Source organism: Phascolarctos cinereus, unplaced genomic scaffold (assembly GCF_003287225.1).
Source record: "Phascolarctos cinereus isolate Bilbo 61053 unplaced genomic scaffold, phaCin_HiC Scaffold_726;HRSCAF=1367, whole genome shotgun sequence".
NCBI classification, from domain to species: Eukaryota; Metazoa; Chordata; class Mammalia; order Diprotodontia; family Phascolarctidae; genus Phascolarctos; species Phascolarctos cinereus.
The window spans coordinates 215,164,959-215,192,681 of NW_027556098.1; the positions used below are offsets into that span (position 1 = coordinate 215,164,959).

General features: G+C 38.6%; 2 pseudogenes; one reads left to right on the forward strand and one right to left on the reverse strand.

The window, feature by feature from the left end:
• Positions 1 to 2,675: 2,675 nt before the first annotated feature.
• LOC110211634 (large ribosomal subunit protein eL32 pseudogene) lies at positions 2,676 to 3,082 on the reverse strand (annotated as a pseudogene).
• Positions 3,083 to 12,648: 9,566 nt separating this feature from the next.
• Positions 12,649 to 13,788, forward strand: LOC110211494 (anion exchange protein 3 pseudogene; annotated as a pseudogene).
• The last annotated feature ends 13,935 nt before the right edge of the window (positions 13,789 to 27,723 follow it).

A 27,723-nucleotide genomic window follows, 5' to 3' on the forward strand; every position in this document is an offset into this window, starting at 1 on the left:
GTATGTAAAACTTTATATCTTTCATGTATTATTATTATAGTAATATTATATATAGTAAGTTATATATAGTAAATTAATGTAATTGGATAAATAGGTTTAATGGACAGAGCGAAGAATTGGGAATCAGAGGATCTAGGTTAGAATCATGTTTTTGCTACTTACCATCTGTGTGGCCCTGGGTAAATCCTTTAACTTCTCTGATCCTCAGTCTGACAGAAAGGCATTGAACTGGATAATGTTTAAAATTACTTCCATCTTTAAACCAGTGATCCTATATTTAGCAGATAGTAGCAGGAGGGGTAAAGTCATTGATTTTATGGGTCTGATTTTTTTTCTCAAGTTGAGAAGACTCCATGGAGCTAAGACTTTAACTATAATATTAATAATAGGAATAAGCTGAAGCCAAATGGATGAATGAGGGATAGAGAACCACCAAAGAGTTCACTTCTAGGATCTCCAGACTTGAGTTTCTTCATCTGAGGAATGAGAGTGGGTGTTAGACCAGATGATCCTTAAGATCTCTCCAAGCTGTAGAATTCTGAAAATCTGTAAATACCAGAACTGAGATCAGTTTAGTGAGTCAGAGAAGACACTGTAAACTTTATTTTTCATGATAAGGGGAACTTCCCTTAAATTTCTTTCATTGAATAGATTTTACCATCCTGTATCTCATTACATTCATGAGGTGCAGCTCACTCTGTCATCTGTAGCAGCCAAAGTATATCTAGAACTGTGACCTAATGATAATTCAATGGTAGTTTAATTTCTGTCCTATTCAGATGCTTTGATCTTATTTGCTGGGGGTTGATTACACTTCCAACTGGCTAAATGAGTTTGAACATGCATTTTTCCTCTCTGCAGGCTGATGAAAAATGGTTTTTAGGATCTGTCATGAAATTAATGATAATGTTTCATTAGCAACATCAGATACTTTTGACTTTGAAATTTTACTTCTGAGTGTGGGAAGGCAAACAGAGAGAAGAGTTTACCACAGTTAAAGACAGAGACCTGTATTAAAAAAAAAATAAACCACTTTGTAACTTCAGGACAATAAGTTCCATGCAGGGTAAAAGTGTTTTCCAGGGTGATTCAACAACTGCTTTAAAAACATTTAAATGTCTGCTGTAGGGGCAGCTAGGTGGCACAGCGGAAAGAGTGCCAGGCCTGGAGTCAGGAATACTCATCTTGCTGAGTACAAATCTGGCCTCAGACGCTTACCAGATGTGCAAGTCTGGGCAAATCACTTTACACTGCTTGCCTCAGTTTCTTCAACTGTAAGATGAACTGGAGAAGGAAATAGCAAAATACTCCAGTACTGACCATGTTTCTTTGTTATGACCCCATTTGGGGTTTTCTTGGCAAAGATAATGGAGGTTTCTTTGTTGTTGTTATTGTTCAGTCATTTCAGTTGTGTCCAACTCTTTGTGACCCCAAGGACACCAGGTCCCTCTATCCTCTACTATCCCTCGAAGTCTGTCCAATCTCATGTTTTTGCTTCTATGACAATTGTGCTCGGCTGTTCCCTTTTCCTTTTGCCTTCAATCTTTCCCAAAACCAGGCTCTTTTCCAATGAATCTCATCTGCCAAATCTGAATATCAGCGAAAATGCCTCCCCCCCTTTCCTAAACTCCAATAATAAATAAACAAAGGTACCTGTTCAAGCCCATCAATAAGAATTGTTAAGATCCACATTTTTGGCTGAAGATCGATGGAGGAAGGGAGATTTGTTATGTCCCACATTCCAAAACATTAGAAAATAACTGGTGTCAGTTGATAAATGTTACTGTTTTGAGACTAACAAGGAAAGAAGACTCCTAAAATCATCTTCCTCCTCCTGTTTCTCCTCTTCCTCGCAGGCATTTTTATAGTGCTTTGGTGTTTGCAACACGCTTTACATATGTTATCACATTTGAGCCTCACAGCAACATTGTGAGGTAGGTGCTATTATTATCCCCATTTTACAGATGAGAAAACTGAGGCTAAAAGACATAAGTGACTTGAGTCAGGATTATGAACTCCAGGTTTACCTGACTTCAAGTCCAACATTTTATCGACTATGCCCCCTAGCTACTTTAAAATTGAGCTACTGATAATCTATTTTCACCCTCTTTCCAGGAATACTTATTTATTTCATGTCTTTAGGGTTATGGTTAAAGATTCTATTCTCAAATACATAAGTTGTTTTGGTATTGTACACTTACAGTGAACAATGAATTTTCTTGAAAATCCAAGGGCTTGTTAGTTCTCCTTGTATGTTCTTTCTGGAGCAAAACTGACTGTCCTTTTATTGGAGTTCAGGCTACTAAATGACTAGATGTCTTTACACTGCTGTAAAGATTCTGGTTAGATTGGATGTGAACTCAAGTCTGTAAGAATTCTCAGTGGAGAATAGAAAGTAGTCTTTTCCAAAAAGTTTTATTGATATGTTCTGTTTTTTGTACCACAAATCTCCCTACTTCACGAGTGGTCTCTTATAGGTAACTAAAACAATGAAGCAAAACCGACAATACAGTGGTCTCACCTGAAAGACTTGGATGGTCTGTCTTCCCACCCTCCATTTAAAAAAAAATTAAGAACAATGTGTTTTCTCCCTTTCCTACTCTCAGCTTCTTTTTCTTCTTCTTTTTTAGTAGTTAGAAGCTTTATTTAACACAAATAAAAATGTGCAAAGTATTTTACTCATTTTCTTTGCTCCTCAGTCTAGCATTTGGATTGGTAGTCTTGATGGCTAGCTGAGCCGCTCTCTCCACAATGACTCTCTGATTCTTGGAGGACACATTGTGAGCAATCTCGGCACAGTAAGATTTGTTGCACATCAGAAGCACTTCTAGCTCTTTGACATTGTGTACCAAAAACTTCCTGAATCCACTTGGGAACATGTGTTTTGCCTTCTTATTGCTTCCATAACCAATATTGGGTATCAAGATCTGGCCCTTGAATCGTCTTCACACCCTGTTGTCAATGCCTCTTGGTTTATGCAGGTTTCTCTTGATCTTAACGTATTTGTCAGACTGGTGCTGGATGAACTTCTTGGTCTGCTTCTTGATGTTTTAGGCTTTATAAGAGGCCTAAGGGCAGGCATGATGCCAGTGAAGAGATAGCGGCCCCTCCTGGGAAGCACTGACAGAAAAGCTCCCAGCTTCAATAAGGGGAGGGGAAGATAAATAAATTCCTTGCAACAAATATTCAATAAAGCAAAACCCTCACTCATTGTATGCAAAAATACAAATGCTTTATTCTGCACCCTAAACTCATCACCTTTCTGTCATGGCATGTTATGTCATTGATCCTTCAGAATCAGGGCTGGTCACTGTAGTGATCATAGCTCTTACAACTTTCAAATCAATCCAATACAATAAATATTTATTAAGCCCCTGCTATGGCACTGTGATAAGTACCAGGATTACAAAGAGAGGGAAAAGACTGTCTCTGACATCAAGGAGCTTACAATCTAAAAAGCTTTCAAGTTGTCTTTATAGTATTCTTATTGCATAAATTGTTCTGATTCTACTCATTTCATTCTTCATCAGTTTTTAAAAGTTCTCCACATTACTCCAACTTTATGATATTGATGTTATAATATAAATTGCTCTTCTCATTCTCCTCACTTCCCTCCATATCAGTTCCCAAAAATCTTTCCTTGTCTTTTTGAAATCCTCTATTTATTTCTTACAGCACAATAGAGCTCCATCACATTCATAGACCACAGCGTATCCAGACGTTCCTCAAATGAGGGGCATTCCTTTAGATTCCAGTCTTTTGCCACCAAAAACCCCCCAAAACCAAAAACCTACTATAAATATTTTATATGTAAATAGGACGTTTTCTTCTTTCTTTGATCTCTCTTGAGGATAGGCCTAGCAGTGGTATAGCTGGATCAAAGGGCATATACTGTTAATAACTTTTTTTTTTCACATAGTTTGAAACGACCATTCTTTTGCTTTCCAGAATGGTGGTACCAACTCATATGTCCACCAATGGTGCATCGAAGTGCCTGATCTTTTTGCCACAAAAAAACGTGCCATGGGGAAGTTAGCTTTAGGAGCAGAAGTTCCCAATCTCTCTTTGTTATTACAACAGCCAGGATAAGGAGATCTTTTATGTATATTGTACAATAATGGAGGGAAATGTTAAGTCATTAATATTCTTAGTGTATTTGGTCCATAGGGCAAGAAAGCATAAGTCAGGGACATTCTGGGAAGATGGCAGAAATTTCTAGGCTCTCCAGATTTCCTCCACAGACAGTAAATAGCCAAGAAATGAATGTAAAATAGCAAAAATGAAGGGGTAATGGTCCTCCTAGGATATTCTGAGAGGACCTCAGAGAAGACTCTAGGGGCTGAGGTTTGAGTGGAGTGGCCTGAGGGAAGCAGAGTAGGCCTCAAGGAATTTCACCTCAGGAACTTTTGCCTCATGGACTTTTACCTCACCAACTCTCATCTAAAGATCAGCAGACACTGAGTGAGGGAAGATTGAAGGACCCCCTGCTTTTTCTATAAGTCGGGCCTAGCAGTGCTGACCAGAAGTGATCCCGGGCTGTGGCTGTGGGTGAGGAGGAGTAAACACAAGCCCTTGGTATCACAGGTAGCAAGAACATTTTTGGGATGGTGTGTCTGGGGCTTAGGGAAGGAAGAGAGGAGTCCTTGAGGTTGAGCCTCAAGACAGAATTCAGAAAGAAACAGTCAGAAGAACATGAGAGCTAGGGCAACATTACCCACAACTAGGAATTAAAACTTGATGATAATAATACTAAGCTGCTAAAAATAAAATAAGACAAATTAAAAATGACTAAGCAAAGGAAAAAGAATCCAACCATTGATAGCTACTTTGGTATGAAAGAAGATCTGGTTTCATATTTAGAGGAAGATAGGTTAAAAAAAGAAGCATTCCTATCCTAAAGAGTAATGTCAAATGGTCACAAGCCCAAAAAGAAACCTTTGAAGAACTTAAAAAGGAATTCAAAAATAAAATAAGAGAGAATGAGGAAAAATTAGAAAAAAGCAGTTGAAGAAAATTATGAAAAGAAAGTTAACCAATTGGAAAGAGAGATGCAAAATTGTAAAGAAGAAAATAAAAAGGAATTCAAAAATCAGATAAGAGAGAATGAGGAAAAATTAGAAAAAACAAAAGTAATCTAAGAAAATTTTAGAAAAAAAGATGCAAAATCTTAACAAAAAATAACTCCTTTAAAACTAGATTTTTAAAAGTTAGATGTCTTTAGTGATATTGCTTAAGTTACTTATTGTGCATGATTCATCCTTGTTAATATGCTTATCCTATTTATGGCTACCATATATCTCTCAATTAATTTTTTGGAAGTTCATGATTTCAATACTTTTTTTTCTTTCTAAAGTTTTATTTTCAGTTCTGAATTCTCTCCCTCCCTCCAGTCCCTCCCATGCCCATTGAGAAGGCAATAAATATAATACTCATTTTACATATGAAGCCATGCAAAATATTTTCACATTAGCCATGTTGTGAAAAAAAAAAGTGACAGAAAATATGTTTTGTTGCAGTTTCATGGTGTGTTGTGGAGTCGTCTTGAAAGAATTCACAGACTCTGACCATCTCCAACCCAAGTAAAGGCGTTTATTGAGAACCACGCCTCTCAGAAGCAGCTGAGTTCCAAAAAGGAACTGCAGCTTAGTGAACGCAAGGGGATTTTTGTAATATTGTATCCCCAGCACTTAGCACAGTGCTTTACGCATGGTAAGTACTAAATGAATGCTCTTCCATTGCATTCTATCTCATTTTAAGCATATAAAGCATTGACAACAGTAAGGTACTATGTAAAGTGTGAACTGCTTGGATTATCATCAGCACTGAAGAGATAGATGCTCAAAGAAAACAGCACTTTGAGCCTAAGTGCACTCAGTGAAATAAAAATGTCATGCAAATGTTTGGAAAACTGGGAAGCACTACATGAAACATAAGGACAGTTCTATTGGGAGCAAAAGTAATAACCTGAACTGAGGTAGTCAGACCAAGTCTTCAAAGCCAAAGAGAAAAAGGAACTAAAATAGAATAACTTACCTCAGGCTAATGGCAGTGGCTTATTCATCTGAATAGAAGACTCAAATGCTCCTGATACCACAAAGTTTCTGACTTCCAGATAAACAGAACACAGGGATTCCAGATAACAATGCTGAGGTCCTCCAGGGCACAGACAACATTATCCAATGTGATAATGCTTTTCTTTTCTTCTGTAGTGTAAGACAAATGGGATTTCCTTCCTTCCTTCCTTCCTTCCTTCCTTCCTTCCTTCCTTCCTTCCTTCCTTCCTTCCTTCCTTCCTTCCTTCCTTCCTTCTCTCTCTCTCTTTCTTCATCCCTCCCTCCTGTTCTTTTCTTTCTTTCTTTGTTCTTTCTTTCTATTTACAACGTATTATGCTCTGTGCTAAGTAATGAGTAATCAAAGGCAAAAACAGGTCTGCTTTCAAGGAGCTCACATTCTAATGGAAGAAGTCAGACATCAAGTACCATTACGGACTTAGCCTTTGCCATGGAGAACAAAGAGGGCAGAAGGAGCAAGAACTCTCCAACTAAAGGAACGTAAAAAGAAAATTATAGGATGGACCAACTGATCACAAAAACATAAAATACTCATATATGCTGACCAAGTGTGGTGAATTGGGATAATTCTTTATCTAATTCAACACCCATTTAATTACCTGGTACTAGGTGTCAGTCCTTCATTTTTGAAGAGAATAAATGACATTGTGGGGTGATATTTTGAGTCCTTTGTGAGTTGGATATAAGCAAGGCAGAGTTGCACAGAGCTGTCTGATTTACTCTCTTCCAGAGTTATTGAAGTCCAGTGGCAAGACCCAAGTCAGGACAACTGGCAATAGCCTGGGATATAGTGAATGACCAAGCTCTAAGTGCCCCAAGGCACCTGCTTCAGTCTCTTCCTTTGCCTTTGAAATACATTGTTTTCTTCTATCCATTCCACTGGGCAAGTCTTCGTATAGTTGGAACAGATACCCCTCTAACTCAACTATGAACCTGTTGTTTATCCTCAACTGGTTTAGCCCATCTGCCAAGATGGTTTTACTAGAGTGTGGTAAGTGCACATGCTACACCTTCTTGGAGCTTCAGGTACTGAACTACTGAAGCCCAAACCTCAGAGACAATCTTTTGCCACCACTGTCTCTCTTCCCTTGAATTTTGTTTTGATTTTTGGATTTGAGCCAACTTCTTCAGACTCCCCTCCACTACATCTTATCCTTTTAATTCCATTATTGTCTAACTCTTGAACTTAGCTTGTTCATACTGAAAATCTGACTGTGAAATGAGGAATGATTTCTCAGCCACAGTCCCATTCCTACCCCACTCCTCAAACTGGGGAGCTTCAATCAGAAACTTAGGCACCTCCATCATGAAAGACCTTGATGATCCTGACCATGGATCCACTATAAAATCCTTGGTAAATGCTGTCAAATGGAAGATGTTCCTTATACCCATGACATCTAAAACCAAAATTAAATTAGTGGTGAAATTGTACGACAGTCAAATTGACAAAGACAGGATCATGTCAGAAATTAGTAATATTTAGAGGATGGTGAATAGCAATTGTTATTCAACACATTTGATAATGACATAGACATTGAGGCTTCAAATCCTATCCCTTCCATTTACTACCTTGTGTAAATTATTTTGCTTTTCTAGACCTCAGTTTCATCAAGCAGAAAATGAGGAGATTAGACTAAATAACTTCAAAAATTACTTTCAATTCTAAACGCCACAAAGATTGGCAGCTCATTTTACAGATGATGCAAGCAAGGCAAACAGGGTTAAGTGATTTGCCCAGGGTCACACAGCTAGTAAGTGTCTGAGGCTGGATTTGAACTCAGGCTATCCTGAATCCAGGCTTGGGGCTCTATCTACTGAGGCACTACAGCTGCCTGTTAGGGTTAGGTTGAAGCTACTGGTTTTTTTTTTCATTGAAGTATTACACAGGTAACCCCAGTGAGGGTCTTGGGGGTTCCCTCTCAAAATGCAGATTCTGGTCCCAACTCTGTTGTCAGCTGAGCTTGTGAACTTGGATAATTCTCAGCCTATTCTCTCAACTCTAAAATGGGAATAATAAAGTCATTTTACTGTAAGGGGAACTCTATATTTTGGAGACACATTAAAAAGAAAAAAAAAAGATTATGCTGGGGTGAGAGAAGTTTTAATGCTCTCAGTATTCCTGCTTGGAGTTGTCCAATATCTCATTGTAGCATGAAGGCAGCCTTGGGTTCTCCAAGACTATACAAATGGAACACTAGGTCTGAGTGGGCTTTGGTGAGGGTCTCTTCAGCTATCATCCAAGAAGGAGCCCAATTAAAATCTGAGAGGCCTGTGGATCAGGCTGGCCAACAGGTGTTAAATTTAAAGCTAGTAAAAGTATCTGAGGCCAGACTTGAACTTATGAAGATGAGTCTTCCTGATTCCAGGTTCAGCACCCTATCCATCACACCACCTGTCTGGCCTTCCTGATATATAATGACTGCCAATTTCGAAGGTGTAAATACTCATCCTGAAAATTTAACAAGCTCCCAAGAACAGGTACTAGCTGATTCTAGAGTGCCTTTGATTGTATCTCACATTAGGGAAACTGGATACTTTAAGTATTCTTATTAATAATGTTATGGTTATCAAGGAGATGTGGTATACTTAAGGATACTTAATGAAGAGCTAATTAAAGGACTGTTTGTTTCATGTGAAAGAAGTTAATTTGAATCACAAATTTTAGGTTATGCAGAGTTATTATTGAAGATATTGTGGTAGCTATGGATGAGGGATGATGATAGGATCATAGATTTAGAGCTAAGATATAAATTAGACCTTAGATATCATCTAGTCCAACCCTTCATTTTTCAGATAGAAAAACTGAGAACTATCCACAATGAGAAAATAAACTCATTGTGAGAATTGTGGCAAATAGTTGCTTGAGCTAAGAGCTGTGACCACTTTATTTATTTAATTATATATCTATGTATTTATTTATGCATCTATTTATTTTTTTATTTCTATTTCATATTTTCAAAGGGAAGTCAAACCCAATGCACCTTTGGAAATGAGATGCCAGTAGAAGTAGGTGGGTGAGACAGGGAGGAGTATACTTTGTACCCCAGGATTTAAAGATCCATCAACAAGGAAAGTGTGTTAAAGGAGCATCTATGTGGCAGAGTGAATAGACCACCAAGCTTGGCATCATGAAGATCTGAGGTCAAATTTGGCTGCAGACATGATGGAGACAAGAAGAATGGGGGAAGTAACATGGGAGGTTCAGGGTGGGAGGTAATATTAGAGAAGATTCTAGCAGTTGAGGGATGGATGGGAAAGAAGGAAGTGGTGATTAAGTTGGGAAGGCAAGGTGATGGTGGCACTTTGGTGACATACTTCCCTACCTCCACTCCTCACTCCCCAAAGATAACTACTTCGCTCTGTTTGTCTTAACCCTGCTTCCATCCTGCCTGGGAGCAGCTGTTGGTCTATGGCTGTTGTAGCTAGCTGCTAATGGCACCCTTGTCAAGTGTCTGCAATGTCTTTCATTTCATCCAACTGCCAATGCCATCTATGTCACCTATATGCTGATGTCACCTGTGACAGCAATCTCCACATGCCACCTATGTAATATAACTGCAAATGCCACCTATGTCACTTATGTGCAAATGCCACCTATGGCCCCTAAATTCAATGGTCTCTTTTGTCACCTATCTGCAAAAGTCATCATTGAGCTAATGTCAGCCATGTCACTTATGACCCGGTGTCACCTACGTGCTAATGTCATCTATTGGCAAATGCCACCTATGTCCCCTCTGCCAATGCCACCTCTGTCACCCATCTCCCAGTGGCACTTGTGACACCAATCTCCAAATACCACCCATATCAGATACTGGCAGATGCCACCCATGTCACCTCTCTATAAAGGCCACCTATATCCCTTACTGGCCAATGTCACCTATAGCATCTAGCTGCTAATTGCACCCTTGTCAAATGTCTGCAATGCCTTTTATTTCAATCAAGTGGCAATGTCATCTGTGACACCAATCTCCAAATGCCAGCTATGTCATTTATGGGCAAATGCTGCCTATGTCTCCAATATGCAAATGTCACTTTTGTCACATATCTGAAAATGTCACCTATGTCATCAAGGTGCTGCTGTCACCTATTGCTAAATGCCACCTATGTCACCCATTTACCCATGCCACCTGTGACAGTAATCTTCACATGCCACCCATGGAATATAACTGCAAATGCCACTTATGTCACTTATGTATAAATGCTACCTGGGTCCCCTAAATATAAATGTCACTTTTGTCACCTATCTGTACATGGCACTTATCTACAAATGTCACTAATGTGCTAATGTCACCCATGTCGCTTATGAGCCAGTGTCACCTATTGGCAAATGCCACCTATGTTACCTATCTGCCAATGCCATCCATGTTGCCTAAATGCCAGCATAATTTTTTTCACCTATCTGCGTCACCTACTGACAAATGTCACCAAGTTCACCAATGTGTCAATGTCATCCATACCCCCTATGAGCAAATGTTACTGATGTGCCAATGTCACTGATGTCTCCTTTAGCCAAATGCCACCTCTGTCTTCTCAACCATTGCCACCTATGTCATCCATCTTCCAATGCCACCTGTGACACCAATCTCCAAATGCCACCTATATCATATGCCAGCAAAATGCCACCCATGTCACTTCTCTGTAAGGCCGCCTGTTTCTCTGACTGGCCAATGTCACCTATAACATCTAGCTGCTAATGGCACCCTTGTCAGATGTCTTCCATGTCTTTAATTTCACCTAGCTTCCAATGCCACCTATGACATCAATCTCCAAATGCCAGCTGTGTCATTTATGGGCAAATGCTGCCTATGTCACTTATGCGCAAATGCTACCTATGTCTCCAAATTGTAAACATCACTTTTGTCACTTATCTGAAAATGTTACCTTCATAAAAAATGTCACCAATGTCACCAAAGTGCCATCCTCACCTCTGTCACCAAGGTGCCTCTGTCATCTATGTCACTGAAGGAAAGAAGAAGCCAGAGACTGCCAAACTTAAGGCAGTTAAAGTTAAGATATTTATCATGCATGCCAGCTATTAAAAATTACTTTTTACTTAGAAGAAATAATATCAGTGTGATTTTAGGCATTAATAATAGCCAGCACTTACGTAACGCTTTGACGTCTGTAAAGAACTTCATGTAATTTATCTCCCTTGATCCTCACAACGACCCTGTGAGGTAGGTGCTATAATTATCCCCATTTTACAGAGGGGGAAACTGAGTCTGAGAGAGATCAAGTGACTTGCCCAGAGTCAAACAGCTAATAAGTGTCTGAGACTGGATTCGAGGTCAGATCTTCTGTACTCTAAGTTGAGTACTTTATCCACTAGGGCATCGAGCATTAGCCAGTAGGCAGGAGAGTATTCTGGGAAAAACTGGACTAGGAATATGCAAGCTAGGCAATCAATAAAAACATGGCACACTTTTTTTCCCCCCTCTTTCTTTGAGGCAATCAGGGTTAAGTGACTTGGCCAGGGTCACAAAGCTGTGTCCAAGGCAAGTGTCCAAGGCTAGATTTGAACTCAGGTCCTTCTGACTCCAGGGCCAGTGCTCTTTATACTGAACCACCTAGCTGCCCCTTATGAGATACTTTTAAAGTTGATAAATATACCAGAGAGACATTATGTTCATAGATATTTTGTATCTGTGAGTATCTATAATAAATATTTTTTTTGATCTATGGATGGATAAAGAATTATCCACAAAACCTAAAGACCTGGATTCAAGTCCTGCCTCTGATGCATATTGGCTTTGTGTGACCTTGGCCTATGAGTCCTCTGGCTACTCCCTAAAATTATTAAGTTGCAGAGGAGGTAGCATTTTGCATTGGCAGAGGGAATTTCCTCACCTGGGAGTTCCCCATACCAATGAAATCACTGGTCCAGTCCCTGTCACTAAATGCATATTTAAAGCTCCTCTTCTTGGTCTGTTTTTGGCCTATTTCATTTTGCTATGTTAAGTCACAGGAAGCTCAACACCTGTGTTAATTAACCAAGTGGCACAATTTTCAAACTTCTGAGGCTCATAAATGCCTTTTCTTTGTTCCGTAAGAAATCTCCTGGTCATCCCTGAAATAGCACTACCTGGAGACCATGAAGGCCAATGTGTAAGGCCACCTTTGAGTACAGCACTGTACAGAGGAATCAGCCTGCTAAGATTAAACCAGGACTTCTCAAAACTGATGGAAGAGGAACTGTCTTTCTTTTATATGCTTAAAATAATTGAGTTGCATTCCATTCCACCCATTTTTGTATGTCTAAGCACGGAATCTAGGGAAATAAAAGTGTTATTACCAAATTAAAAAAAAAACCCTGAAGAAAGGGGACCTTTAAGGCATGCACAGCAATACTTCCAAAAAGCCTGTGAGGACTAGAGCTGCTGGGCTCCTGATACACTGCCAGAAGCTGAACAAATTTTGCCTACTTCAGAATTTTGCTGCAGGATGTATGGCTTTGGCTAAGTCCTCTCTGGTCCTCAGTTTCCCTTTCTATAAAAAGAAGGATTTAGGCTAGAAAACCTCTAAGGTCTCTTATGGCTCAAAATCTTCTGATGCCATGTTCTATTTGCTTTCCAAGAAAATGGATCAGAGGCCTCATGAGGTGTTTGTGGAACTGAATGAGCTCATGCTGGACAAGGCCCAGGAGCCTCAATGGCGTGAAACTGCTCAGTGGATCAAGTTTGAGGAGGACGTGGAAGAGGAGACCAAGTGTTGGGGGAAGCCCCACGTGGCTTCCTTGTCTTTCTATAGCCTTCTGGAGCTGAGGAAAACCATTGCCCGAGGGGCCACCCTCCCGGACCTAGAGCAGACCACCTTGCCTGGCATCGCACACCTTGTGGTGGAAACAATGATCATGTCAGACCAAATCCGTCCTGAGGACAGAGCAAGTGTACTGCGCACTCTGTTACTAAAACACAGCCACCCTAATGATGACAAAGAGGGAGGCTTTTTCCCCCGAAACCCCTCAAGCTCCAGTGTGAACTCCATGCTGGGGAACCATCACCCAACTCCAGGCCATGTTTCTGACAATGCTGTCCCCACTATGGTGGATGACCTTAGTGAATCAGCTCCACTCTGGCCCCATAATCCTGACGGCAGAGAGAAGCCCCTGCACATCCCTGGAGGAGATGGCCACAGAGGGAAAAGCTTGAAGCTGCTGGATAAGATTCCTGAGAATGCTGAAGCCACAGTTGTGCTTGTGGGCTCTGTCCCTTTTATGGAACAGCCTGCTGCAGCTTTTGTCCAGATGAATGAGGCTGTGCTCCTGGAATCTGTCCTTGAGATTTCCGTGCCTGTCTGTTTCATCTTTGTGACGCTGGGACCGAGAGAGGCTGGCATTGACTACCACGAGTTGGGACGCTCCTTTGCTACTCTCATGTCCGACAAGCTATTCCATGAGGCTGCATACCAGGCGCATGACTGGCAGGATCTGCTGGGCGCCATCAGTGAGTTCCTGGATTGCAGTATTGTGATCCCACCATCTGAGGTGGAAAGCCTAGATCTGCTGCAGTCAGTGTCTGCCTTCCAGCGGGAGCTCCTCAGCAAGCGGAGGGAGCTGGAGAGCAAGACACTGGTAGTTCCCCGGGGAGTGTACTCTGCTCCAAAAAAAGAAATGTCAATGGATTTAGGAGCCAGTGATGGGGGCCCGGATGATGACCCCCTTAAACGGACGGGCTACCTGTTCCATTCCATTCCAATGCAATGGCTCAAAATCCTCTGATGCCATGTTCTATTTGCTTTCTAATCCAAAACTAAGTTACACATGTATTCATCTTAAGGGGAAGCTAGTTGGCTCAGTGGATAGAGTGCCAGGCCTGGAGTCAGGAAGACTCCTCTTCCTGAGTACAAATCTGGCCTCAGACACTTATCAGATGTGTGACCCTGGGCAAGTCACTTAACCCTGTTTACCTCAGTTTCCTCATATCTAAAATGATCTGGAGAAGGAAATGGCAAACCACTCCAATATCTTTGCCAAGAAAACTCCAAATGGTGTCACGAAGAGTTGGACACAACTGAAATAACTGTACAACAACTGTATGGAGTTACTATGCATTGGGGGAGATTCAAAGTTTATATAAGATTCAGTCCCTGTTCACATGGAACTTCTGATTTCATATACAGATAAAACATAATCAGTGATCATTAGAATGTACAATATTACCTGAGCAATGCAAAACACACTACTATCGAGGGAAAATTATTTCCTAATAAGAAAGCCCAAAGAAGGCTTCATAGAGAAGGTAGCATTTGAGAACTATTACAAACAAAATTGCGTTTTCATACCTGTGCTAATTGGAGTCAGGCTAACTGAATCACCTTGGGCAAATCCAACTTTGCTGTGTCTCAGGCAACTCCACAGGACTTATCTACGATATCTGTATTGGTGGAGGGTGTACCCTACTAGAAGAAATCATAGATCTTTCCTGAATTCAAATATCCTAAGAGCTACATAAAAACCAGCCATGCTTTGCCTAGAGAAGCCATGCAGAAGGAGCAGTGTTTTTGGATGCACGTATAGTACTGTATAGACACACAACAATGATACATGCTCTCCTTAACGTGGGTGCTCCCTCCAATGAAGATGGAGACATGTAGCAGTGTTTTCCCATGCTGTGTGACTGCTCTATGAGCTCCTCCAGATCCTTCATAGTGGGTCCACTCAACATACTTGGGGGCTTCCTTTAGATCTGTTGAAATTGTGTGGATACCAATGGAACATGAAGGCTATCCCTTGCCTTGCCGATTGTCTCCCTCCTTTCCTCCACCTTCCAGCCATAAACGCATCTTATACTATCCTTTAAGTTGCTACCCAGGTCAGCTAGGTGGTGCAATGGATAGAGTCCACTGGACCTAGAGTCAGGAAGATCTAAGTTCAAATGTGACCTTAGACACCTATAAGCTATGTAACCCTGGGCAAGTCACTTAATCTCTTTCTGTCCCAATTTCCTTAACTGTAAAATGGGGATAGTAATAGCACCTTTCTTCCAAGATTGTGGTGAGGATCAAATGAGATATTTATAAAGCACTTTTTTTTAACTTAAAGCACTATATAAATTATCGTTATTGTTCATTATTATTCTCTTGTGTAGTTCTTCATCGATAATGTATTACAGCCTGCTCATCCCCTAAAAGGGCTTTTTCTATTGCCTTTTGAGTGATTCTCAACTTTAATTTTTTGGAGATTATGGTATTTCATGACTTACTCATGCAGAATCACCAGAAGAATATTGTTGAAAAGATATTTACTTTAATGAGAAAGATCGTGTAGAAATGATCATATAGGATCATAAGTTTAGAGGTAAAAGGAGTCTTACAGGTCAAGTCTACCACCTTCATATCTATAGATGAGGAAGCTGAGGCACAGAGAAATTAAGTGACTTGCCTAGGGTCACTAGTAAGAATCTGAAGCTGGATTTAAACTCAGGTCTCAGCCTAATTCCAAGTCTTCTGCTCTATCCACTACTCCACACTGCTCCTGAAACATATTAGTTGTGTGACTGTGGTCAAGCCACTTAAACCCTCAGTGAGAAGCCTGTGTTTATTACAAGAATTGCATTTTCCTACAGGTAATCCAGACCACTATCCCCCTGCTAATTAACTCCAGAACCAGTATATCATGTACTTACAGTTTCTTTCAAGAACTGTGTACTGGTGGACCAGATCTATGGACTGCTCATCTGGCTAGCTGCCTGTCATATTCTGGATAGTAAGTGTTCTTCATTCACTTCTAAAAATCTAATGATTATTCATTCATTCTAATATCCATTGTGGATTATGAGATCAAACCCTTTTGAGTGATTATAGATCTCAACTAGGAAGCTCTGCAATGTTCTGGGTTTATACATAATCAACACAATGTCATCTGCAAAACAGAAGCATCAGAAGGAACTGGTCATATATGAAATCTCTCTTCTATTTGAGCTCTGAGCTGAGTCCCATTCAGGGCAGTGGCAAATACCATTGTTAAGTATACATCATCCCTATGTTGTGTCTCACTTCATATTAACAGGCAGAGGATCATCAAACAATATTATTTCTGGTGTTTCGTATTTCAAGGAATCTTGCATGAGTTTTGCATGCCAAATACCTTGTCAGAGGAGAGCCTCTAAAGTAGCATTTTCCTGGACTGAATAAAATGCTATTTTATAGTCAACAAATAAACAGTAAACACAGTGAGATCTTGTTTTCGTTGTACCTTTCCATTAATAGTGACTAAAGATGTGATCTGCTGTAGAATATAGTTTTTAAAAATCTGCCTTCCCATATCATGCCTTCAGGCATCCCCGAGATACACAGTAGCTTACCCTCAAAAAATTCTGAACAGATCGGAAAAATAGGCGTGTAAGTAAGGCATTATGGGTATTTTCCCTATTTTTTTTTCTACTGCTAAGGTTTGAGATTTTTTTCCCCCAAGCCTTTTGTATTTTCCCTTGTTCAGATACCTGAGACAGTCCTTCAATGACCTCGTAAGGGTATCACTTGCAGCACAGAATTCTCTGGTCTATATACCTGTACTTAGTCAAGCGTGGCTGCTCTTGCCATATCTGTTTTATTTGGGGCTAATTTCTACTCCTTACTTTCATACACTGGACTCCATGATTATAGAATCCACATGTGGTGACTCCACTCTTAATGATGGAGAAAAGAATCTGCTCTCTTTGTTTCTCTCTTGTCTCTGTCTTTCCCATTGCCTTGCCCTTGTACTCTCAACAGTCAGTTAATAAATATTTATTTAGCACTTACTACATACCAGGAACTGTACTAAGTACTGGGGATGTGAATGTAAGCAAAAAGAAAGGCACTCTTTGCCCACAAGGAGTTAACGTTCTAATGGGAAAAGACAAGTCATAAAAGGAAGCTGGAAATGCGGGAAGGGGCAGGGAAGGCAGGGACCTAGAGCAAAATATGATGGAGAAGCCCAGACTGTAACCTGGTGAGAAATGCAGAGACAGCTGGCCTGGCACTTCTGAGAGAAGCCATCTACTCGGAGGGCTCTCTATACCCTGTACTTGGCCTGCATGCCCTTCTTCCCTCCTCCTTAAGAATCCCTCGCCATCTTCAAGACTTTACTCCTGCTTTGTCTTCTACACAAAGCCTTTGATTCCCTCCAATTGTACATGCCCTCCCCTCCCTATCTTGTTTTATTTTGTAAATATATGAATATATTTTGTAAATATATTAATTCTCTCTGTGTGTATGTGTATATATACACACATATGTATGCGTACACAAACACACACACACACACACACACACACACACACACACACACACACACACACACACGTTATTTCCAGAGCCCTGTAAGTGGCTCAGTGGATACTGTACTGTGCCTGGATTTAAGAAGACCTGAATTCAAATCTTGCCTCAGACAGTTCCTAGCTGCATGACCCTGGACAAATTATTATTTTCTTGTCTCCCTTAGTTTCTTCAACTATAAAATGGAGATTATAATAGCATCTAACTCCCAGGGTTATAGCAAGGATCAAATGAGATAATATTTGACAAATGCTTAGCACAATGTCCAGCACATAGTAGGTGCTTAATAAAAGCCTCTTTTCTTCCTTCTTTCCTTCACTCCTTTGATGATACTGCTTGTAATCTTCCATCGTGCTTCTCTCTTAGCTTTTGCAAATGAGCTTGTATTTGAAATGTATGCTACTAAGACTGTAATATCTCTCCACTTGGCAAGGGGATTAAAGATTTACTGTCAGCCAGTAGAGCTTTGAGACTTTTTTTTGTTTTTCATTACCCATGTATATGCTGTGCCCCTCAGTCGAATAAAAGCTCCTTGAGGACAAGAATGATTTGGTATTTGCCTTTTATTTTGAGGGCCAGCACAGTGCCTTGAGCATTATAGATATTTAATAAACACTTATTGAACTGCCTTGACTTCTATTATAGGCTAGGTTTTAGAATATGCTCGATTCATCACCTTAGAGGTCAATGATTCTTCTCTCCCTCCTCTTTCAAGTGAACCCTGTGAAAATTTTTAATCTTCATTGAGTCAGCAGCTGTAGTTCCTTGTTCTAAGCAGAGCAGTATAGAGAAAGTCCATCAGACTAGAGTTAGGAAACTTTGATTTTTATGATAAACTCTGACAGAACCAGGCTTACTTTAGGCAATCCATTTTAATCTCTTTGGGGCTTTAGTCTCCCAATCTTTACCATGGGGATAAAAGGGTCTCTGCCCATCTAACTTCACTGGGAATGTTTGAAGATAAATGTGATAAAAGATAGGAAGTGAGTTCTACAGAAAAGAGGTACTATAGAAATCTATTATTTAAAACCATAGGCCTAATGTTAAAAAAAATTGAGACTTCACTTTTATGTTAAAGAAGGTTGTGGAATTTTATGTATGAAAGAGATCTTAGACATTATTCAATCAAATCTCCAGATTTTGTTCAGAAGGATACAGTTCTAGTGAGTTTAAATGACTTGCTTAAAGATGTTAAAATTCATTAGTTGCCATAATTAGGATTGGGACTGCCTCAATCTCCTAAATCCCTATTCCACTTCTCTCTTCTGTGGCCCAATTTATTGCTACTTCACTGATTATACATATTATATATGTATGAATGTATGTAAAGGCATGTATTTGTAAAAGTGTATATATACATATATATATACACACACAATTCCATGTGTACATACACACACGTATATATGTGTCTATATCTCCCATATATATACATATGTATATATATTTAAATTATAAATAAGAACATATTATTTCAAGCTCTCGGGAATCCTTTCTTCTTTTTTGTTGAGACAGTTGGGATTAAGTGACTTGCCCAGAGTCACACAGCTAGTGAGGGTTATGCATCTGAGGACAGATTTGAACTCAGGTCCTCCTGACTCTGAGGCCAGTGCTCTATCCACTGTACCACCTGGCTGCCCCTTGGAATCCTTTCTTGTTGATCTCCTCAAATCTACTCCTTGCTTAGTTTTGTAGCCATAAACAACATTATTTATCAAAGCCTACTATGTGCCAGGAAGCAGCTAGGTGGCTAGTGGGTAGATAGAGCTCTGGACCTGGAATCAGGAAGACCTGAGTTCAAATCCAGCCTTAGACATTTACTACCTATGTGCCCCGGGGAAAGTCACTTAACCTCTGTTTGCCTTAATCCACCAGAGAAGGAAACGGCAAACCACTCTAGTGTCTTTTCCAAGAAAACCTTTTGGACAGTATGGTCCATGGTATCATGAAGTGTTAGAAATGACTGAGCACTAAAAACTGTGTACCAGCCACTGTTCTAAGTACAGGGGAATAAAAAAACAGCTAAAAAGATAGTCCCTGCCTTTAAGGAGCTTTTGGTAAGTACAAGAGCTTATGATAATAGTGATGTACAAACAGGATATACACAGACTATATTGGAGGTAATCAACAGAAAGGTGAGAGAGACAGAGACAGAGAGAGACCCTAAAACTCCTTCATTTATAGATTAAGAAACCGAGGCCCAGGGAAGTTAGGGGACTAGCCTAAGTTTATCCAGGTAGTAAATGTTAGAGGTAAGAATTAAAGTCAGATCCTCTTACTTGTGACAGAGTTCTTAACCTGGTATCCATGAATGTGTTTGTTTTTTTAAAAGCATTTTTATGACTATTTCAAAATAATCGATTTCCTTTGTAATCTTGTGCATTTTATTTTATGCATCTAAAATAATTATTTTGAGAACAGGTCTATCATCTTTACCAGATTGACAAAGAGGTCCATGGCATTCACCAAAAGGTTAGGAATCCCTTCTCTGCAGTCATTACTCTTTCCACTCTACTGTGATTCTGGAGCTCTCGTCTCTTACACGTCCGGGGATGTCCTGGTGAATCTCTCTTCATGTGATTTCCCTTCTTTCTGAGTGTGTGTTGCCTGCCACCTAATGCTAGTGCTTTGGATCCAAATATAGTTTCCAAGGCACTCTTCTGTGCCTCAGGAAGGATGGGTGTGTTTGTTTTACTTTGGCTTTCTCTGGGAAAGTGTGTGTACATTCCCTCTCTATCCACTGTGTGTTCAGTTCTTCTGTGTATAACTGTGTTAGAGACGAAGACCTAATTGTGTCTCCAACAAAACTGCCTAGACTTTCGAACGTTATAATCTGCTAAATTTAACTTTTAGCCTGAACAATACGCATATGCCTATGAAGATATATAAAAATGTACATGGAAAACATGTCTTTTATTATAATATCTTAGCTGTCTAGAGAGGACTTATTGTTGCTGTTGTCGTTTCAGTCATGTCCGACTCTTTTTGACCCCATTTGGAGTTTTCTTGGCAAAGATATTAGAGTGCTTCACCATTTCCTTAACTTGCTATGGAAGATATAAAGATATAGAATGTAAATGGTGCAGAAGACTTTAAAGTCCTTCCATGAGTCCTTTCTGATCCCTCTGGCTAGTAGTGTCTCTCTCTGAAACCAGCTTGTACTTATTTTGATTATATTTTGTCTGTCTATCTATCTATCTATCTATCTATCTATCTATCTATCTATCTATCTATATTGTTTTTTGTCCTTCATTTTCGAAGAAGGCCATGACATAAGGAAGGAGATGTCATGACTTGTAAGTGAATTGGATCTAAGTGAGGGAGGGCTGTGCAAAGTCACCAGCCTCACTTTCTCCTCCAGAGCCATCTGAGTCCAGTGGACAGATATAGATCAGGACAACTGGAGATGGCCCCTGATCTATGCGTATATGCAGGTGTGCATATGTATTATTATTATATATTACACATATTAATAATATGTTATTTATAAAATATAATTTATATATGTCATAATTATATATATATATATATATATATATATATATATATGAATATATGTCTATATATAATTTTTTTCTCAACAAGTAGAAAGTAATCTCCCTGAGGGAAGACTTCTTTATTTTTGTCTTTTTATTCCTCTCACCAGCATAGTACCAATAGCATAATTCAAGCTGAATAAATGCTTATTGATTTTGATTGATTTAGTGATCTGATCTACTATAGAGATGAAGACATTGAGGCCTAAAGTGGTAACTTACCTCCTAAAGATCTTTGGCTAGCGAATGTCAGAGCTGGGCCTTATTCCAGCTCTTCTGACATCAGGTCACTTGGACAACTACCCCATATTGCCTATCACTACATGTATTATTTAACTTAATTCACAGCTTCAAGACTATTCAAGAGAACCCTACTCATAGCACAGAGAGAAAATTCAGTGTATAAAAGAAATCAGACAGAAGAAAAAAATCTTGTCTAACGCAAATTTAATGAGCTCCAATTCTTCTTTCAATGATGATTTTTGTTCTTTTAGATTTTTGTGGGAGTGCTAATTTATGGGATTACTGATGGTATACGTGCTGCAGGCAAATCCTTGCATTCATTTAGTCTTGTGATATCGGGAAAAGTAATTATTTCCACGTTAGATTCACCCAGAACTTGCTCAAGGCACTCTAAAGACAACCTTAAACATAAAACTTAAAAAAAACCTTAAACAATTAAAAAAAAACCTGACTTTAAAAAATGGAAAGAAGAGAAGAGAGAACAGAAGAGGAGAAGAAAAAATGACTATAATGGTTTTTTTTTTAAAAAGCAAATAACAGGGGCAGCTAGGTGGCATAGTAGATAGAGCACTGGCCCTGAATTCAGGAGGACCTGAGTTCAAATCCAGCCTCAGACACATAACACTTACTAGTTGTGTGACCCTGGGCAAGTCACTTAACCCCATTACCTAGCCCCCCCAAAAAAAAATTTAAAAAAAAAGCAAACAGCAGTGAAATCATCCATCAGGCTGACAGTATGTAAGACATTAGTGCCAGAGGATATAGTAATGCATGTTGTTGAGGGTTTTTATGCTTGTGTCATGTAGCTTTCCCACAGGCTACTCTACTGGTGGGCAATGATCTCTTCTATCCTGAGGAAGGAAAGAGGTAAAAGAAGTCATAACTTCCCTCTGCTATGGTCAGTCAGTCAGTCAATAATCATTTAGTAAGAAGCTGTTATAGGCCAGTCAGTGTGCAAAGTGCTTGGGATATAGATACAAGCAAAAAGAAAAAGTCCGACCCTTGAGGAGCTTCCAATCTAATGGGGGAAGGTACTACATACAAAAGGAAGCTAGAAGGGATAGGGAGTGGAGAAGAGAAGTCATGATGGAGAAGTCCTAGAAGTCCAAGCTAGATAGGGAATGAAGAGATGATTGATTGGCCTGAGCACCCTCCTTAAGTGGAGGCTTTGGGAGGAGCTCTTTTTCACTCCAGTCAGAGGACCAGAGGGCATTCAGAGTACTGATAAGGTTTGTGTGAGTATCAAGACTGATGCACTGTTCTACATCAGGAACTGATATGACTTCTTCAATGGAAATGAATGAAAAAAGAGGCATTACTATCTGTTTTGCCACTGTATGCTGAGGACCTTTCCATCTGATTGGCTGAAACCTCCCATATGAACGGTCTTCTCCATTAAAATGTGAGCTCCTTGAAAAAAGGGATTGTCCTGCCTTTTTATTTGTATTCCCTAGTACTTAACACATTTTTTCATTCCTTCATTCATTTACCAGGTGAAATAGTATAGAGGGAAAAGACAAGAGGGTCTCATAAAGAGCCTTGGGGATATCCACAGTTAGCAGGCATGACCTGATAAAGATCCAGAAAAGGAGACTGAGAAGGAGTAGTTAGGCAGATAGGTAGAAAACCAGAAGATAGTAATGTCACGAAAACCTAAAGAGAAGAGAATATTAAAGAGGAGTGTAGCCAATAGTGTCAAAGACTGCAGGTCAAGAAGGATGAAGATTAAGAAAAAGTCATTAGATTTGGCAGTTAAATCACTAATAACTTCAGAGAGGGGTATTTCAATTGAATGATGAAGTCCAAGGGCAAACTACAGAAAGTTGAGAAGATTGTGAGGAAAGGAAGTGGAAGCAGCAACTATGGATGACCATCTTATAGAGTTAAGCCAAAAAAGAGAGGAAAGATATAGGATAATAACTAGTGGGAAGGAATGGATCAAATGAGGGTTTTTTGAAGGTGAGGGTACATGGCAATGTTTGTAAGCATTAGGGAAGAAGCCAGTAGCCAGGGAGCAATTGAAAATGAATGATAAATATGGGATGATAGAGGGGGTAATTTATTGGAGTAGATGAGATGGAATACACTTGTGTGTGTAGAGAGGTTTATCTTAACGAGGAGAAGGGCCACCTCTTCATGTAAAACAAGGTGAATGAGGTGATAGTGGTGGAAAGCATATGGTGATATGAAATGAGGAGGAGGAGAATGGAGGGAACTCAGTGTATGGCCTCATTTTTTTCAGTGAAATATGAAACAAGGTTCTTAACTGAGGAGGTTGGAAGAGGGGGAGTCATGAGAGGTTTAAGGAGGAATTAAAAGGTTTGTAAAAAGCTGCTGTGACCAGTTGATTAGTAGGAATCAATTAGGGAGGTATAAAAGGATGCCTTGCTTCAGTGAAGGCCCAATTAAGATCGAGCAATATACGTTTATAGCAGACATAGCAAAGTTTCATAGTTTTCTCCACTTTGTTCACTGGCATGTGTATAGGAGTGAAAACAAAAGATAATAGCAATGACTCAAGGCTGAAGTTGGCATGGTAAAATTGGTAATAAGATAAAGGGGCAACGGACTTGAGAGGATGGCATGGAATTAAATCGGTCCACTGTGGGAAGAGAAGAGAATGTAGCCAGTGCAGGAGTGACTACCTGGGAAAGAACTGAGGGGTAGAGGGACTGGGCATTAAGATAAGGATGAAGAACAAGATTATGGATTGCAAGGCAGAGAGAGAGGTGAAATGACAAGGCATCATGATAAGATAAAGGAGTATCAGGGTTCATGAACCCTGGAAGTGGAACATGTGTGGATGATGGCAAGATTAAGGATACGACTTTATGTATAGTTGAAATGGTGTGGAAGAGTAGGTTATGTGAAATGAATAAACTGAGGAAGTGGGACATTAGGATGTTCGAGGAGTATTAATACACATGTTGAAGTCCCGCCTCCCATGTGGGTGCGAGGAGTGAAAGATTGTGAGCCAGGCACTGAAGTTGTTTAAGAGAACAATAATTGAGTGAGCGAGAAAAGGCACGAGAAGCATGAAAGAATGTCCTGGAAGTTGGTAGACAACCACCAGAATCGTGACTGGGTGATAAATGGATTGAATGAACCTTAAGAGAGGAGAGGCTACTAAGTGATGGTATTGTCTTTCAAAATTATTCATTTTTACAATATTAATTTTATAATATATATTGTTCTACTAGTTCTTTTCACTTTTTCTTGTTTGTTTGTTTTTTTAGTTATGTCCAATTCTTTGTGATCCCATTTGGGGTTTTCTTGGCAAAAATACTGGAATGGTTTGTCATTTACTTCTCCAGCTCATTTTACAGATGAGGAACTGAGGCAGATGGGGTTAAGTGCCTTGCCCAGGGTCACACAGCTAGTAAGAGTCTGAGGCCAGATTTGAACTCAGGAAGATGAGCCTTCCTGACTCCAGTCTCAGTGCTCTATCCTATCAGTGCTATATCAGTGTGATACCTTGTTGCCCATTCTTTTTACTTTACTGAGCATCAGCTCATAAAACTCTTCCCAGGTCTCTCTGAAATCATCTTTTTCTTCATTTTTTATCACACAATAGTACTCCATGATATTAAAATACTATAATTTGTTTAGCCACGCCCCTAACTGATGGTTACCCCCTTAGTTTCTAAATCTTTGACAATACAAAGAATAGCTGCTATAAATATTTTTGCATATAAAGGACCTTTGCTTCTTTCTCTGATGTCTTTGGCTTATAGACCTAGTAGTGGTATCTATGTAGAGGATATATATATATATATATATATATATATATATATATATATATATATATATATATACATAGATATGTACAGTCTAGTAAGGTTTTGAAAATTGCTCCAAATTGCTTTCCAGAAGGCTGTAATAATTCATAACATTATCAACAATGCATCAGTGTGTCTATTTTTTCACAGTCCCTCCACCACATCATTTTACAAGTTGTGTAAGGTAGAACAACACAATTTTTAAATGTGCATTTCTCTAATTATCAGTAATTTGGAGCATTTTTCACATAATTATAGAAAACAGTTTTCTTCATATGAGAACTTCCTGTTCATATCTCTTAAGTGTTTCCTCATTTTGAATTTGGGAATGACTCTTATTCTTATAAATTTGAATCAGTTCCTTATATATATTGGAAATCAGTTCTTTATCAGAGAAATTCCTAGAAAGATTAGTTTCCAATAAACTGTTTCCCTTCTAATCTTAGCCATATTAGGTTTGATTACGTAAAATTTTTTTAAAATGCATTTGTTCCCACTCTCTTCTCTTGTGTTTCTTTCTCTTTATTTTCCACCCTTTGTTTACATTGAAGAATAAGGGCATGGAACAGATAGATATTCCTTACCAATGCACTCTATACTCAATGTAAAGAGCTTCCATTTTTTTCTGCTCTTCTCTTACCCTTACCCAGACCCCAATCAATAGTTCTTAGTTTTTCTTTCTTTCCTTTTAAATCCCTATTCATGATCTTCTACCTCAAATTTAGGATTTGTTTTGCTTTTGACTAGACCTATCCTTACTTTTAATCCTCTCCTCTCTACTTGTTTCCTCCTATTTTTCTATTGAGTTGAATGTATTTCAACACCACATTGTGTGTGTGTGTGTGTGTGTGTGTGTGTTCTAACCTCCTTTTTACCAATCTAGATGAAAGTGAGATTTAAGTGACCATTTATCAAGTGAAAAGCTCATATTCATATAAATTTAAATTAGTTCCTTATATTTCTTGGAAATATCAGAAAAAACTTGCTACAAAGATTCCTCCCTGACACCAGTTTCATTTCTAATCTTAGGTGCATTGGATTTGTTTCTGCATAAACTTTTAAATTTTATTTAATTAAAGTTGTCTACTTTATGTTCAATAATCCTCTGTATCCTTTCTTTGATTATGAACTTTTCCTTGTCCATATAGTTGAATGATAGTTTCTTCCTTGTTTCTCAAATTTGTTTATGATACTCACTTTTATATCTAGGTCGTGTATCCATTGGAGTTTTCCTTAGTGTTGGTGAAGTGTTGGTCTAAACCAAATTTCTGTCAGCAGGAAGTCCAACTTTACCAGAAGTTTTTGTGAAATAGTAAGTCCTTATCCAAGTGGCTATGGTCTTTGAGTTTATCAAACAGTGAACTACTACATACATTTGCTTCTACAAGTTATCTATCTAATCTATTCTACTCATCACATCTTTTTTCTTTAAAAGAGTACGAAATTGTTTTGATGATTATTGCAATCAGATCGGTTACTGTTAGGCCCCATTCTTCCCCAATATTTTTCATTATTTCTCTTAAGATTTTTGAGCTTTTGTTCCTTCAGTTGAAATCATTATAGTTTTTTTTTCTAGTTCTATAAAGTAATCCTTTGGTATTTCCAATGGTATGGCACCGAATAAGCAGTAAATTAATTTTGGTAATGTCATTTTTGTTATATTGGCTTCATCTACCCATGAACAGTTAATATTTCTCTAATTATTTAGGTCTGACTTCATTCGTGTAAAGAGTGTATTGTAGTTGTTTTCATATAGTTCCTATGTAAACTGTCAGGTGTTTTATACATTCTGTTGTTATTTTGAGAAATGGAGTTTCTCTTTTTATCTTTTCCTGTTGAGTTTTATTGTTTACATAAAGAAAGGTAGGTGATTTATATGTTTTGTATCTTGCACCACTGCTGAAGTTACTGTTTCAATTAATTTTAGTTGATTCACTAGAGTCCTCTAAGTTATTATATCATCTGCAGAAAGTGATCATTTTATTTCTTCTTTGACCATGCTTATTCTTTCAATTCTTTTTTTCTGGTCTTTTTTGCTATAGCTAGCATTTCTTGCTTTATATTAAGTAGCAATGCTGGCTGTTGGTTTTATATACATACTTTATTACCTTATTAAGGAGAAGTTCATTTATTCTTGCATTTTCTATTTATTATTTTAATTTTTTAAGAAGAGAAATGGGCATTGTATTTTCTCAAAAGCTTTTTATATGTCTATTGATATGATCATACTATTTTTGTTCTTATTGATATGGTCAATAATGTTCGTAGTTTTTTCAAATACTAAACTAGCTCTGCATTCCTGGTATAAATTTAGCCTAGCTATAGCATAAATATTTGAGATATGTTGCTGTAGCATTTTCCTAATATTTTATTTAAAAATTTTACATCAATGTTCATTAAGGATATTGGCTTATGGTTTTATTTTTCTGTTTTAACTTTCCCTGGTTTATATATCAAGACATATATATCAAGATATATATATATTTATCACAGAAGGACTTCTTTTGGGATTCCTTTTTTATTTTTGCTATTTTTTTCAAATGGTTTGTGTAATATTGGATTTAATTGTTCTTTGAATGATAGAATGGATATGTAGTTGGCAAAACAGTTTCAATTAATATTCTTTATTCTTTGTTATTATTTTCCTTTTTCATTTTTGTAACTATAATTTATTTTTCCTCTACTTTTTAATCAAATAAAATTGTCTATTTCACTCCTCCCCTCCAAAAAACATGGCTTCTAGTTTTATTCGTCAGTTCATTAAGGTTCTTTTTTCTTTTTTCTTTCAGTTTCTTTGAATTTTTACAATTTCTATTTTGGTGTTTAATCGGGGATTTA